Source organism: Gordionus sp. m RMFG-2023, chromosome 5 (genome assembly GCF_954871325.1).
Source record: "Gordionus sp. m RMFG-2023 chromosome 5, tfGorSpeb1-WG-v2, whole genome shotgun sequence".
NCBI lineage: Eukaryota > Metazoa > Nematomorpha > Gordioida > Chordodea > Parachordodidae > Gordionus > Gordionus sp. m RMFG-2023.
Window position 1 is genome coordinate 7,302,610 of NC_088779.1, and position 13,747 is coordinate 7,316,356.

General features: G+C 25.4%; 1 long non-coding RNA gene across 1 annotated transcript in view; it reads right to left on the reverse strand.

Moving 5' to 3' along the window:
* LOC135930443 (uncharacterized) overlaps nt 1-9,315 on the reverse strand; it is a 33,530-nt gene extending 24,215 nt beyond the window's left edge. The window contains exon 1 of the long non-coding RNA XR_010572769.1: nt 9,265-9,315. This is a non-coding gene — a long non-coding RNA (uncharacterized LOC135930443). The remainder of the gene's footprint in view (nt 1-9,264) is intronic.
* Between the last annotated feature and the right edge of the window lie 4,432 nt (nt 9,316-13,747).

The window sequence follows — 13,747 nt, forward strand, 5'->3', positions numbered from 1 at the left end:
CAGAAAATCGCCGTCTCTAAAATTAGATCTAACTATCAAATATTTAAAACATTATGGTTCGACCACGCCCCCTGATATTTATTTTTTTTTTAAATGTTTTTTTATTTTTATAAAAATATATATTTGTATCATTCTTTTATATATTTTATCATATTTGTATATGAATTTTAAAAAATTAATTGAAAAAAAAATTAAGGAGATTTTTTCAATGAGAGAATAAAAAATAGTTCGATGATTGCAGATATTAAAAACACATGAGTTACAATAATCTTATAACGATAACCTATACCTATAAAGATATGAATCGAATCTAATATATGCATTATTCATAATTGATTTGTATTTTCAAATAGAAAAATTGCATATAATAAAATCTGATAAAAAAAACTTAAGTGATAGAAATAAAATTTTAAGGAATAAAATTTTCCTTAAGGACCATTTTAAATACTTACAATAATTTTAAATATTTATTAATACGTTTTAATAATTTATGAGTAGTTTAAAAAATTTAAGGATGTCAAATATATACGATAAATTTGGAATAATATGAAAAAATCAAATTATACGTTTAATTTTGAAAAATTCGATCGAATATAAAAAATTATTTGATGAATAATATATTTACCTATTCCTCGATTCGAATTCGAATCGAATAATTTTTATTTAGAGAGTACATATTAGAAACCAAAATAGTATTCGATAAAATGATTGAAAATGTATAATTTGGCTGCTCAATGACTATTTTGGGATATATAATCGATTTAAAATATGGAAGAATAATTTATTAAAATAATCTTTATTTATAAATTCAATATTATACCTGCGTCATCTAAAATATTTATTTTAAAAAAAATACATTAAATTTAAGTTAAATAATATTACAAAATATCGGGCCATTTCTAATAATTAATTTTAAGAAGAAAAAAAGACTTGTAAAAAGTGAAAATCTGATAGACTGGTATTAAATTGTGGCATTAATATAGCCATGATAAGCAGATAAATTCAGTAGCGACTAAATATAAAAGTGTTTACGATTAATAGTTATTTATAAAATGATATGATTGCTTATTTTTCAACTAAACATCTATAATTGTAAATAAGAAAAAATAAAGAATAACTATCAGAATGTCTAATCACTAAACTAGGAATAATATGTTTAGTTTTGTAAAAAATATTTTGAATAGTTAATGATGATTAAGATTTGAGGTAATTATTTGTCAACTCCATGAGTGTGAATGGAATAATAACAATTTTAAAAAATATTTAGCTATAGGATTATTAAATGAAGGTGTGGAAAGGTGATAGAATTATTAGATGATTGAGATAGAAAAATTATTAGGAAATATCATTAAACAGATTCAATATTAACATTGAAGTTAAGTCAATTTTAGGAGAAATATAAACTACTTTACTCTTGGCTGCTATTAGGAAAGCATGTAATATGAGGCTGGTTAGAAACAATTCTTATTCAGACGATTCAATCTGATAAATTTTATTATTCAACGGAATAGATTTATATAGTAAAATTTCCTAACCAATTAGTAATTTTACCCGATCTATCTAATACCGAGTGATCGTTATGTTACGATTATATAAAAATATGTATGATTATGGAAGAGAATCAAAATACAATAAAATAGAGTTTTATAATTGAATTTATATAAAAACGCGTAAAATTATCGCTTAATTTGTTGAATATGTGGTAAGTGATTATAGAAAACAAAATTCGATACCTGCTTATTTGAAGATACACAAATGGATACGATATAAGCATTAAAGACGCAAATAAAATTTCAGAAATCACTCTACGTGTGCTGTTCAAGAATGTATGTGACCGGGTGTTGTGTACCAGTTTAGATATTTAGATCTATACTTCTAGTTCCGATTATTATTAGATAATATATTATTCCTTCCATGCAACTTATTATTATTTCCTCTTTTATAAAAAAAATGAATATTTTTATATATATTCAAAAAATAATAAGGCAACTTATGAATTTTGTTTAAATAGCCAATTAACATCAGGAATAGAATATAGTTGCCTGAGTATGTGCTTGTTCCCTATAAAAATCTCCATTTATAAATTAAAAATCAAAGACTCAATATGTGAAATATGATTACTATTCCCAAATTTTCTGGCTGGAATACTCGAATTGATATCAAGGGAAGGGATGATTCTCGGTCATTTATAGGAAAAATGTTTTTAACTCAATAAGAGATATTCTTGATGTTTGATATTACAGTCGAAATCGATTGAATTAAAAGCTTTTGAATTGATAAGAAGATATATCATGGCTTTACAAAATTTAAAGAATGATTTAGTATATTTTGACCCAAGCGAAGAAAATACCTCTTTGGTAAAAAGGGAAAGAAAAATTAGAAATAATAGTAAACTATTAAATTTTGAAATGATTTTGAATATGGATGATTTTCCGGTTTATATTGAAAATTATAAAACTTTTGAAAAAGCGGAATTGGACTTGTAAAAATGCCCTTACTCCTATACCCATTTTTTTAAATTGAAAAATTTTAACTCATATCATTGAAATAGGATCAGGCAGATCCGGTCAATTCTTTTTTATTTGTTGATACAATTTTATTAAAACTAATCACCCGTTTGAATAAATTAATTAAGCGGGGCTTGTATTCCGATATAGAAATGTTAAAGTTCATAAATTCAGAACTAACTAAGCCATTTAAAGATGATATTTAAAGTCATATTTTATTTTAAAACAATGAACCACGAGATCTATAATATAAAATCATGCTCCCTCCATACCCCCCCCCCCTTAAAAAAAATGTTTTGAAAAATAAAAAGGTTAAAAACATTGAATAGAACATAATATATGCATTAATGTCAACAGACGGGATTAGACAACTTAGCCTTAGCCAATGACAATTTGGAACTCATAGTTCGTAAGTAACATTTCCTTTCTCCTACTCGGGATAGCGTCTAGGCATTCATGACGGTTAGAATTTTTTCTGCTTTCTAATTAAGTTGAAGGCTTATTAGATCGGGACACGAGCAAAGTTTTTCAAATGGATATTGAAACATGGCAAGTATTAAACTCTTTAAATAGTTGAAAATGAGGTGGTCGAACTTTGAAGAACTAAAGTAAGCCAAGATTGTTTGGTCGAATCTAGAATTGGATCGTTTAACTCGACAAGCTAAGAAATAGAGTCATTAAAGGATATCCGGAAAACAATCAATTGTCATAAAATTGGGGGGGGGGGGTGAAAATCTATGTCATCTCTGGAAATGACTTATTAAAACCAGAAAACTTTAGGACTTAAAAATAAAATAGCGTTTTTCAATCAGATTAACCAAAAAAATTAACTAATATCTATAAGCAATTATATATTTTATATTCTTCAATTGGCTCAAAAATTTTAAAAAGGCTTGAGTCTTGCACCTACCTAATGATGCCGCTTGATATTTAACATTTCAATATAACTTTTAAATAAAATTATCATATTTAAAATCCTTCCCTGGATATTTTATATAAGTGAAAATTTAGAAATCATAGTTAGCAGTATCCATGTCTACAGAGGCTTGGATTATTTTTTAAATATAAATAAGTAGAAAAAGTAAATACAATCATGTAAAAATGTTAAAACCCTGAATAAAATAGATTGGAATGTCTTAAGGGTGATTAAAAAATTGGGGTTAGAATGTAGAAGTTGGTCATACATAACTACTTAAATTTATATCAATATATATTTATTTAGGAATTGGGTAAAATTCAAAAGTAAAATGTAACCAAGTTTTGTTTTAAAATGAAACAAGGCACATAATTTTAAAATTTTTAGATAAATACAAAAAATGCAAATTTATTAAAAAGAGAGAAACACTGGACATAAAAATTTAAGTGTTGTAAAAGGATTAGAGAGTTTTATTATGCTTTCCTAACACACTTCACTTTTGATAAAGATTTAGCTTTCATTTTTAAATTTAAAAAATATTTCTTAATTTTTTATTAGTGGAATGAATATTTAATTTAATATAAAAAGATTTTTATAAATCCTTTGATATATATAAATTTTATCTATTCATATCAAAAAATGTGTTATTATATTATGTTGTCATTTTATGTTAAGATTTTATTGAAGGTTTTTTTAAGCTCAGCAAATAATTATAATTTTTAAAAAAAAATTATATTTTCTAAGAATTTTACGTAAAAAGAAAGCAAATATGTAAAATAATTCGTAAATATTTTATCATAATATAAAATTTTTTTTTACAAATTATAGAATATTCATATTATGATTTTATGAGTTGTTTCATCTTTGTTATTTTGATTTCCTTTTTTTTAGAAAGAAAGAAAGAAAGGGATAGGAAGTAGAGGGTAGGTAAGGGGGAAATAAATATTTAATTAAGAGATAAACATATTATCAATTAATTTAAGATTTTTATAAAGGAAACATAGCTCGATTTCCTTAAATATAAATTATGTAAAAAAACTAAAAATTTATATGATTTTTTTTAAATAGCATTATTTTTAGATTAAAATTTTTTTTTAAAGACTTCTTCTTCCACTCAATATATTGGATATCAATATCATATTTTGCGACATATAATTCCAAAAATATTTTAAATGATCTAACAGGCACTATCAAAAAAAAGGAAAGGAGAGGAAAGGAAGATAAGAGAAATAAATGGATAGAAGAAAAAAGTTTTCATTGAAAATCCTGTCATGTAAACCCTGCAAGATGCAATAGTAAATATTTTTATTAAAATATTATAATTTAGAGCATATATAACTTTAATATAAACCTAGTTCAAGAGATTTTTACTAACTTCATTTCAAAATTTTAATCTCAGAATAAGGCCTCACATCCGGTAATTTAAAAATTTTAAATCATATTTTTATAGATATTTTCTGAACATGGAACAAATAGGGATTGATATTTTATGAGAAAATTTAACAATAAAACAATTTCAAATTTTTGAATAATAAGTGTCCAAATTCCTGCTCTGAATTACAACCATATGAAAAATTATAATAATTTTAAATCATTAATTTAAGCCTTTATTCAAGATTTCTCTTATACATATTTTTTTAAATTGAACAATTTTAACTCATATCGCTATAATTAGATCAGGCAGGTGTACTATTACTTTCTTTGTATTTGCTGATAATATTATTATAACTCTATGGTAAGCCAGCAGAGAGGCAAATGACCAATTAAAATCAGAAAATTTAACTAAAAGGGATTCGATGAAATGTTTTAATTTTAAATCGTAGGACTTGAGGGAATTATATTGGAACGCCCGGGGAGTTAAAGATGTGGAAGAAATTAGGTAAGAAAAAAACATTTTTTGGGTCAGGAAAAAAAACTGGAGCGTGGGATGAGGAAGATTCTTAAATTAAAAGGGTTTGAATCAAGTTGTTAAAATAATTTTGACAAAAGGAAGTTGGAAAGCTGATGGGAGAACCTATGAAATAATTTTAAAGTCTAGGGGAGGGATAATATCCTTATTGATGAGGGATATCTCGCATTTTTTTATATTTAAGCTAAGACCAATTTTAGCTTCGATTTCAACGTACTCGATGGCCAACATAATATTGGGTAAAGATTCGTTAAAAGAGCCATCATCGAGATATCAAATTTAGGTCTAATTTGAAATCAGGCTTCAGATTTTTGATAAAATTATTAATACCTATAGTAAAGAGGAAATAACATAGTGGATTGCCTTCTAAATTATGGAAAATTCCCCAAATTTGAGTAACAAGAGAAATGAAGAGCAGGAATTAAGGAAATTCCAATATTCGAAATGTTTTCTAAAAAAGGATAAGAATGGGCTCATGAGTGCTTTTGAAAGCATTTCTGAAGTCTAACTTCCAGAAAACCTTATCCGCTTAAGTGTTTATAAAATTACGCTCAAGTCACTTTGTACCTATCTCTAACTCCAAAGCCTAACTGTGAGGGAAATAGGGAAAAACTGGCCTTAGAATAGATCCTGTTTATTATAACCTATGCGACTAATCGACGAAGAAATTACCCTAAGGCTATGTATTTAATAACCCCTTTCAAGCTTGGTCAATGAAACAAAACTTGCACCAAAAAAAATAGGGCGTATACAAGGAAGAATTTAGAGTATGAGGACATTATTATTTAATTCTGTCAATCATATTAGTAAACGGCCAATAAAACCATTATCAAAGCATTGGATTTAATCAACAATATCTGGTGTGAATCTAGCTAAACTATCTGTCGTCCCTCTTTTTAAGGATTTCAAGCACGTAAGAACCCCAACACAGGTAAAGGGAATAGGATATGCATGCGAGTAAATGCTAGAGGGAACGCCTATTTAATTTAAAAAATAGTAGCATTGATAGGACAAATAATATCATCAGAAGTCAAAATTCGAGCAGCATTTAAATTTGATCATTTGTAATCAATAAAACCTTAATTTATTTGAAAAAAAACATTTAAAACAATAGAACCGGGTCAAATTTAGATTTTGATTTGAAATTTATTATTTGTGAATCGAAAGCACTATAAATGTTTCTGAAAATACAATTTAAATAAAATGGCGTTCCTTGATTTTCAATAGGTTTAAACAAAAATATAAACTAATATCTATAAGCAATTATATATTTTAAATTCTTCAGTTGGCCCAAAAATTTTCAAAAGGCTTGGACCCTGCATCTTCCTAACGATGCCTTAACATCATCATTCCAACCTCATAAAATTGAATCCAGCAATATAATACAGAATGTTATAAATGAAAACTTATTTGAATCTTAACAACAATTATGTACAAACAATAAATCAGGTGTATTTTCTCAAAATCAAACATGATTCTTCAAGAGGCTTCAATTCCAAAGAAAGGGATAATCTAACTTCAAACATTAATATTCAAAAGTCTTTCTTCTCAATCCACCCAATTTAGACTCAAGGATTGCCTCCCTTTTTTTCACCAGAAGTTACCTCATCTTACTTTCTTATTTTTTTCAAAACTTATTTTTAAAACTTATTAAACAACTTTTTTTTAAAATAACTTTTAACCTTCAATTAGTTCAACACCTAAAATATACCAATAAATTTACATATAGACTTTTTAATATTTAACATTACAACCAATTTAACACTTATATTATACATTCACATGAATTTCCATATTAATTTTTGTATTTTGTAAATACAGATACAATTATTTTCGGCTCTATGACGATTTTGACAGAAATTGATCCAACCACCCCCTGGTCTTCCCTGCCTACCCTGTGAATATTAGACAGTACTCTAGTGATCTTTTAACTAAACTTAATTTTGGTAAGGCGATAGTTTGATGGGTATTGTTTTATTTTTTGTTATTATTTGCATTTAAAATCATTAATTGAGTGCGTTTTATTAAATTTAAAAATCTGATTTTGACAGAAATGCACCTGAATAAGTGTAGAATACCCACCCTTAATGTTGCGCAATCGGTTAATTTTAGGCAATTCCAAAACGGTAGCCAAGTTTTTAGGTTAAAAAATTGGCTAAGCATAATTAGGCTTAGCATAAAAATAGGTGAAAACTAATTATTCAAAAATTAGGCATCTGCTAAGGAGCTCTGTTAATCGCTCGTCATATATCGTTACATAATAAATATATAAAATAATTTTAATAAAGGTTAGGCTTAGTGTTGCGTAACGCTGACGGGCGATTAGCCTAGCTCACAGTCCCTACATTTTGTCTAATTAGTTTCAGGCGATTTTTCGGTTAAGCCAAATTATGTTTAGCTGATTTTTTGGCTACTAACACTATTTACAAATTTCAGATTAATGTAAATTAAAATTTCTTAAGAGGTTCAATATAAGATCTTCTGAAATTTATATGGTGGGTATTCTACACATATTATAATGCATTTTCGGCAAAATCAGATTTAAAATTTAATAAAACGTGCTCAATTTATGGTTTAAAAAAATAGAACAAAATAAAATTATTAAATACAAAAAAATTTTGGCGCAATCGTATGAAATTCCTAGGGTAGATTCTCTTCGGAATTGGTAAAATCAATTTATTAGGGAAATTATAAAAGCGCCCTATAAATCAGAGACCTACAGGCCCGACCTTAAACCCGGGCCGTATTTTAATTTTTTTAAATATACCCGGGCCGAGCCTAAAATTTTATTTTTTTAAATACACGGGCCGGGTCAAAAAAAGCTTTTTTTAAAAAACTCGGGCCGGGCCATAAAAATAATGCACAAAGCAACTAAATATTGACAAAATTTTCTAGAACAATTGGCGTAAGGCTGGCTTTGTTGCTAATAGTTTTTTTTAAATGGTTACTCTACTAGTTAAAGGAGCACTAATAGAAACTGATAAAGAAGGAAACTTTTTATAATTTTAGCTACTACTTCTAATTGTTAAGCGTATTTTAAAAAAATAACAATAGGAAACTCAAATATTATCATAATTATTCATAAGCAATACAAATCAGGAACGTGAATAATTTTTTTATTTTTTCCCTTTTTTTATTCAAGGGTTCCGAGAATTTATATGACGGCATATGGCTTGTTTTTTTGAGAAAATTTATTTCTAAAATAATACTTAATTCATTTTCTATAAAATCATTCTCTATAAATTCTATAAAATATTCTCTACCCTTCTCTATAAAATAATTCTATCTAAAACAATTCTCTGTAAAATATTCTCTATAAAATAATTCTCTGTATCACAATTCTCTGTAAAATATTCTCTATAAAATCATTCTCTATAAACGACATTCTACATAATTGTTTTCTCTTTAAAAGTTTCTCTATAAAATCATTCTCTATAAACGAGATTCTCTATAAAATCATTCTCTATAAATGAGATTCTCTATAAACGACATTCTCTATAATTGTTTTCTCTTTAAAAGTTTCTATATAAAATAAATTCTCTATAAAATTATTCTCTATAAACGATATTCTTTATAAACGACATTCTCTACAATTGTTTTCTCTATAAAAGTTTCTCTATATTTGCATTCTCTAAAAAAGTTCTCTGTAAAGACGGGATACCGGTTTAAAAAGAGTTGTATTTATGTTTTCCTAACACACACTTTTGATAAAGATTTAGCTTCCATTTTAAAATTTAAAAAATATTACTTGAATTTTTTATTAGTGGAATGAATTTTTAAATTAATATAAAAAGGCTTTAATTAATTTTTTATGTTATATTAATCGGAAAATTTATCGTAAAAAATGGCTCGATATTAAACAAATTGATAGAAAAATTAATTTTAAAAAAGAATCTTAAGAAAATTTTCTATAAAAATATTATTATACTTACCCTGGCAATCGCTGAAATTGAGTGACAATATGAATATAAATAATGTAGCAATTATATTCATATTTTTATAAAATTAATAATCAATAAAATGATTTATAAAATAAAAATGTTTTAATAAAGGAAAATAAAAAACAATCAATTAGAAAGTCAAGATTTTAAAATATAATTTTTTTTAATGGAGCTTTGAATGAGATATGCAATATATATATTAAAATATCCTTTAGAAATATTATTATTTAATTTTTTAAATAATTTATTTACTTTTTACTGCAAGCTTCAAAATTATTTTATATTGCTGCTTTTTTCAGGAAGGAAGGTGGGGGGGGGGTGTTTTTTATTTGATTTTTTTTTAATTATTATTTTATATAATATTTTTTATATTTATTTTTTGTTATTGGATTGGTTCCTTTTCTGATTGATAATATCTAATTTTTTTTAAATAAATATATTAGAAATTTTTTATATATCTAAATATAAATATTATCACTTAGGTGTGTTTAAATTTTAAACATATTTAGACCTTTACTTTTCAGTTTCGATTATCATTTAGATCTTTAATTCTTAGTTAATATTATTATTGAATATATATTATTCCTTCCATGCAACTTTTTATTATTTTCTTTTTAAATTAGATTATTTTTTGTATATATTCAAAATGATAAAGAAACTTATGAATTTTGTCTAAACAGCCAGAGTAACAAGAATAGAACATACTCACCTGAGTATGGACTTGTTCCCTATAAAAGTCTCGATTAATACAAATTATCTGGCTGGAATAGTCCAAATGATATCAAGGGAAAGGATGCTTCTGGGTCATTTATAGGAAAAATATTTTTAACTCAAAAGACTTTTTCTTAATGTTCGATATTATTGATTTAAAAGCTTATGAATTAATAAGAAGATATATAGGCTTCGGAAAATTTAAAGAATGATTTAGGACTTGCGAAAAAAAAATATATTATTATTTTAATGAATAATATGAGTCTGTTTTATTTGATGCGGGCAAGAAATTTTTGCATCATCCACAAAATAAATTCCTATAAAATGTCATTGGGCATTGAGCTTATGTCTTGACACAAGCGAAGAAATAATACCTCTTTGATGAAAAGGGGAAAAATTAGAAATAATACTAAACTAATAAATTATGAAATGAATTTGAATATGGATGATTTTTGGGTTTATATTGAAAACTATCGAGTAATGGGTGACTCATTTTCTAAAACTTTTGAAGAAGCGGAGTTGGGTTTGAAGAAAAAATTGGACTTTCCCCCTAAATCCATTTTTGCAAATTTAACAATTTAATAGGATCAGGCAGGTCTGGTCAATTCTTTTTTATTTGCTGATACAATTTTAATTAAACTAATAATGTTAATCAACATTTGAATAAATTAATTAATGAGCGAGCTATCGTTTAAAAACTTTAATAAAATACGTTTCATTTGAATAAATTAATTAAGCTAGGTTTGTATTCCGATCCTTGTTTAGTTTCATAAATTCAAAACTAACTACATCTAAAGATGATATTTAAAGTCATATTTTATTTTAAAACAATGAACCACAAGATCTATAATATCCCCCTCCCACCAAAAAAAAATGTTATCTTTGAACTATAAAAGTAAATAAAAAGGATAAAAACATTGAGAAGAACAAAATATATTATTTTAAATATTTTTTTATATATAATTTGATATTCTAAAATCTTTGAATTAAAAAGGTTTTTTTAAAATCCATTGCTGTCACAAAATTGGAAATATTCTACTAGTAATTTAACTTAATATTTTTTAGAATTATCACCCACATCAACATATATAATTTTACATCCGGCAGTGCATGAGGTCGTTTGGAATTAATATTCAAAAATATATAGGAAAAAATAATAAATTTAATAAATTTTAAACCACAATTTCTATATAAATAAACTTGTACATATGGATTGACATCAAACCTATCACAACTTGAAAATGATATATTTTATTTTCCCAAAACCAGTGTTTACTTGATTCCAGTATTCCTTTGTGTATATAAGATAAGGCAAATAGAGCATTTTTTATATCAGATACCACAAATATTTTTGTATATATAGATATTTTTCTTAGATTGGACCTACAAGACCATGCCCTACACTAATTTTGTTTAAATAAACGAATTTTAATAATATCGTCAAGATGGATATGACAAGTCTTTTCAGATTTTTTTTAAAAAAAGTTTAATTCTGGAATTTTTACGCAAAAAATTTTTGTTACAAAATAATCAAAACGATTAAAAAAATGATTTTAAACTTATAAAAAATTTTTGATCATCTTAAGATAAATTCCAATTTTATGATCTTCAAATGATTTTTCCTCCAAAATGAGCAAAAAAAAATCTTCAATAATTTTTAACTCTGAAAAAAATCCTTTGATATACATATAATCAGAAAATCTTTTATTATATTATATTTTTATTTTACGTTAAGATTTTGTTGAAGGCATTTTTAAAGATCAGCAAATAATATTAAAAAAAAATTATATATTCTAAGAATATTACGTAAAAAGAAAGCAAATATGTAAAATAATCATAATATTAATATATTTTTTAAAAATTATAGAATATTCATATGATTGAGTAAAAGGGTTCATCTTTGTTATTTTGTTTTATTTTATTTTTTTAGAAAGATGGAAAAAAAAGAATAGGAAGTAGAGGGTAGGTAAGGGGGAAATAAATATTTAATTAAGAAATAAACATATTATCAATTTATTTAAGATTTTTATAAAGTAAACATAGCACGATTTCTTTAATTATTTATTAATTATGCAAAAAACTAAAAATTTATATAAAAATTCATATATTTTTTTAAATAGCAATATTTTTAATGTAAAATTTTTTTTAATGACTTCTACTCAATATTTGGATATATTTCAAAATCATATTTAGAGACATATAATTAAAAAAATATTTTAAATGATCGCGAAAAAGGAAGAGTAAGTTTTCATTGAAAATCCAGTCATGTAGGATGTGCATACAACAGTCAATAGAACATAAACATTTTTATTAAAATATTATAATTGAGCATATATAACCTTTAACCTAGTTCTAGAGATTTGTTCTTCAATTCAAAATTTTAATCTCCGAATAAGGCATTACATCCAGTAGGTTTAAAATTTTAAAATTTTATTTATATATATATTCTGAACATGGAACAAATAGGGATTGATATTTTATGAGAATTTTAAATTTTGAATTATAAGTGCCAATTCCTTGCTGAATTTACAACCAACATATGAAAAATTATAACAATCTTAAATTATAATTTAAACCTTTATTCAAGATTATCCCTTATGCCCATTTTTTAAAATTGAACAATATTATCCAATATCGCTGAGATTGGATCAGGGAGGTAAGGTAATGTCATTTGTATTTGCTGATAAAACTTTATTATAATTCCATGGTAAGCCAGCAGAGAGGCAACCAATTAAAATCAGAAAACTTTAACTAAAAGGGATTCGATGAAATGTTTTAATTTTAAGTCGTATTATCGAAAAAAAATAAAAATGCCCTTTACTCTCAACCCTTCCCTCTCAATAATATAACTTAACAATCGAAAAAAATCCCTTAAATAATATTAAATAAATATAATAAACATTACTACAAGTCCACTTTATTTATGCACATAGAACATTATATTTCATAAACATATTAAATCTTCCCCAATCAATCCCGTCTTCATCCAATATGTCTTCTTCCATCCAAATCGCAAACAAAGAAACTTTTATTGTTCTTTTCTAAAAAAACCCATGTGATGATTTCGTTTTCCTCCCATCCACCAGGAAAACTAATTCCCCTGTCAGAAAATAACTGACATTTGATGTATTATATTAAATTTATTTCTTCTTTTTTTCAACAGCTACAACAGGACTTAAGGAGGGAATTATATTGGAGCGTCCGGTGAGTCAAAGATGTACAAGAAATTAGGTAATAAAAAAAATATTTTTTGGTGAGGAAAAAAATTTATAGCGTGGGATGATGAGGAAGATTCTTTAATTTAAAGGGATTGATTCAAGTAGTTAAAATAATTCTGACAAATGGAAGTTGTAAAACTAACCCCCCTATCAAGTTTGGTCAATGAAACAATACGTGCACCAAAAAGAATTGGGCGTATACAAAGAAAAATTTCGAGTATGTTTCACAATTCTGTCAATCATATAAATAAACGGCCGATAAAACCATTATCAAAGCATTGGATTTAATCAACAAATAATACGACCAAACTATCTGTCGTCCCTCTTTTAAACAACTTCAAGCATTTAAGAACTTTATCACAGGTAAAGGGAATAGGAGATGCAAGCGAGTAAATATTAGGAAGGTATGCCTATTGAGTTTAAAAATAGTAGCATTGATAGGAAAATATTATCAGAAGTCAAAATTCGAGCAACACTGCTAATATATCTTTTATTGTAAATTTTAATTGTTTGTAAAAATTTATTCATTTGGAAGAACATAGATT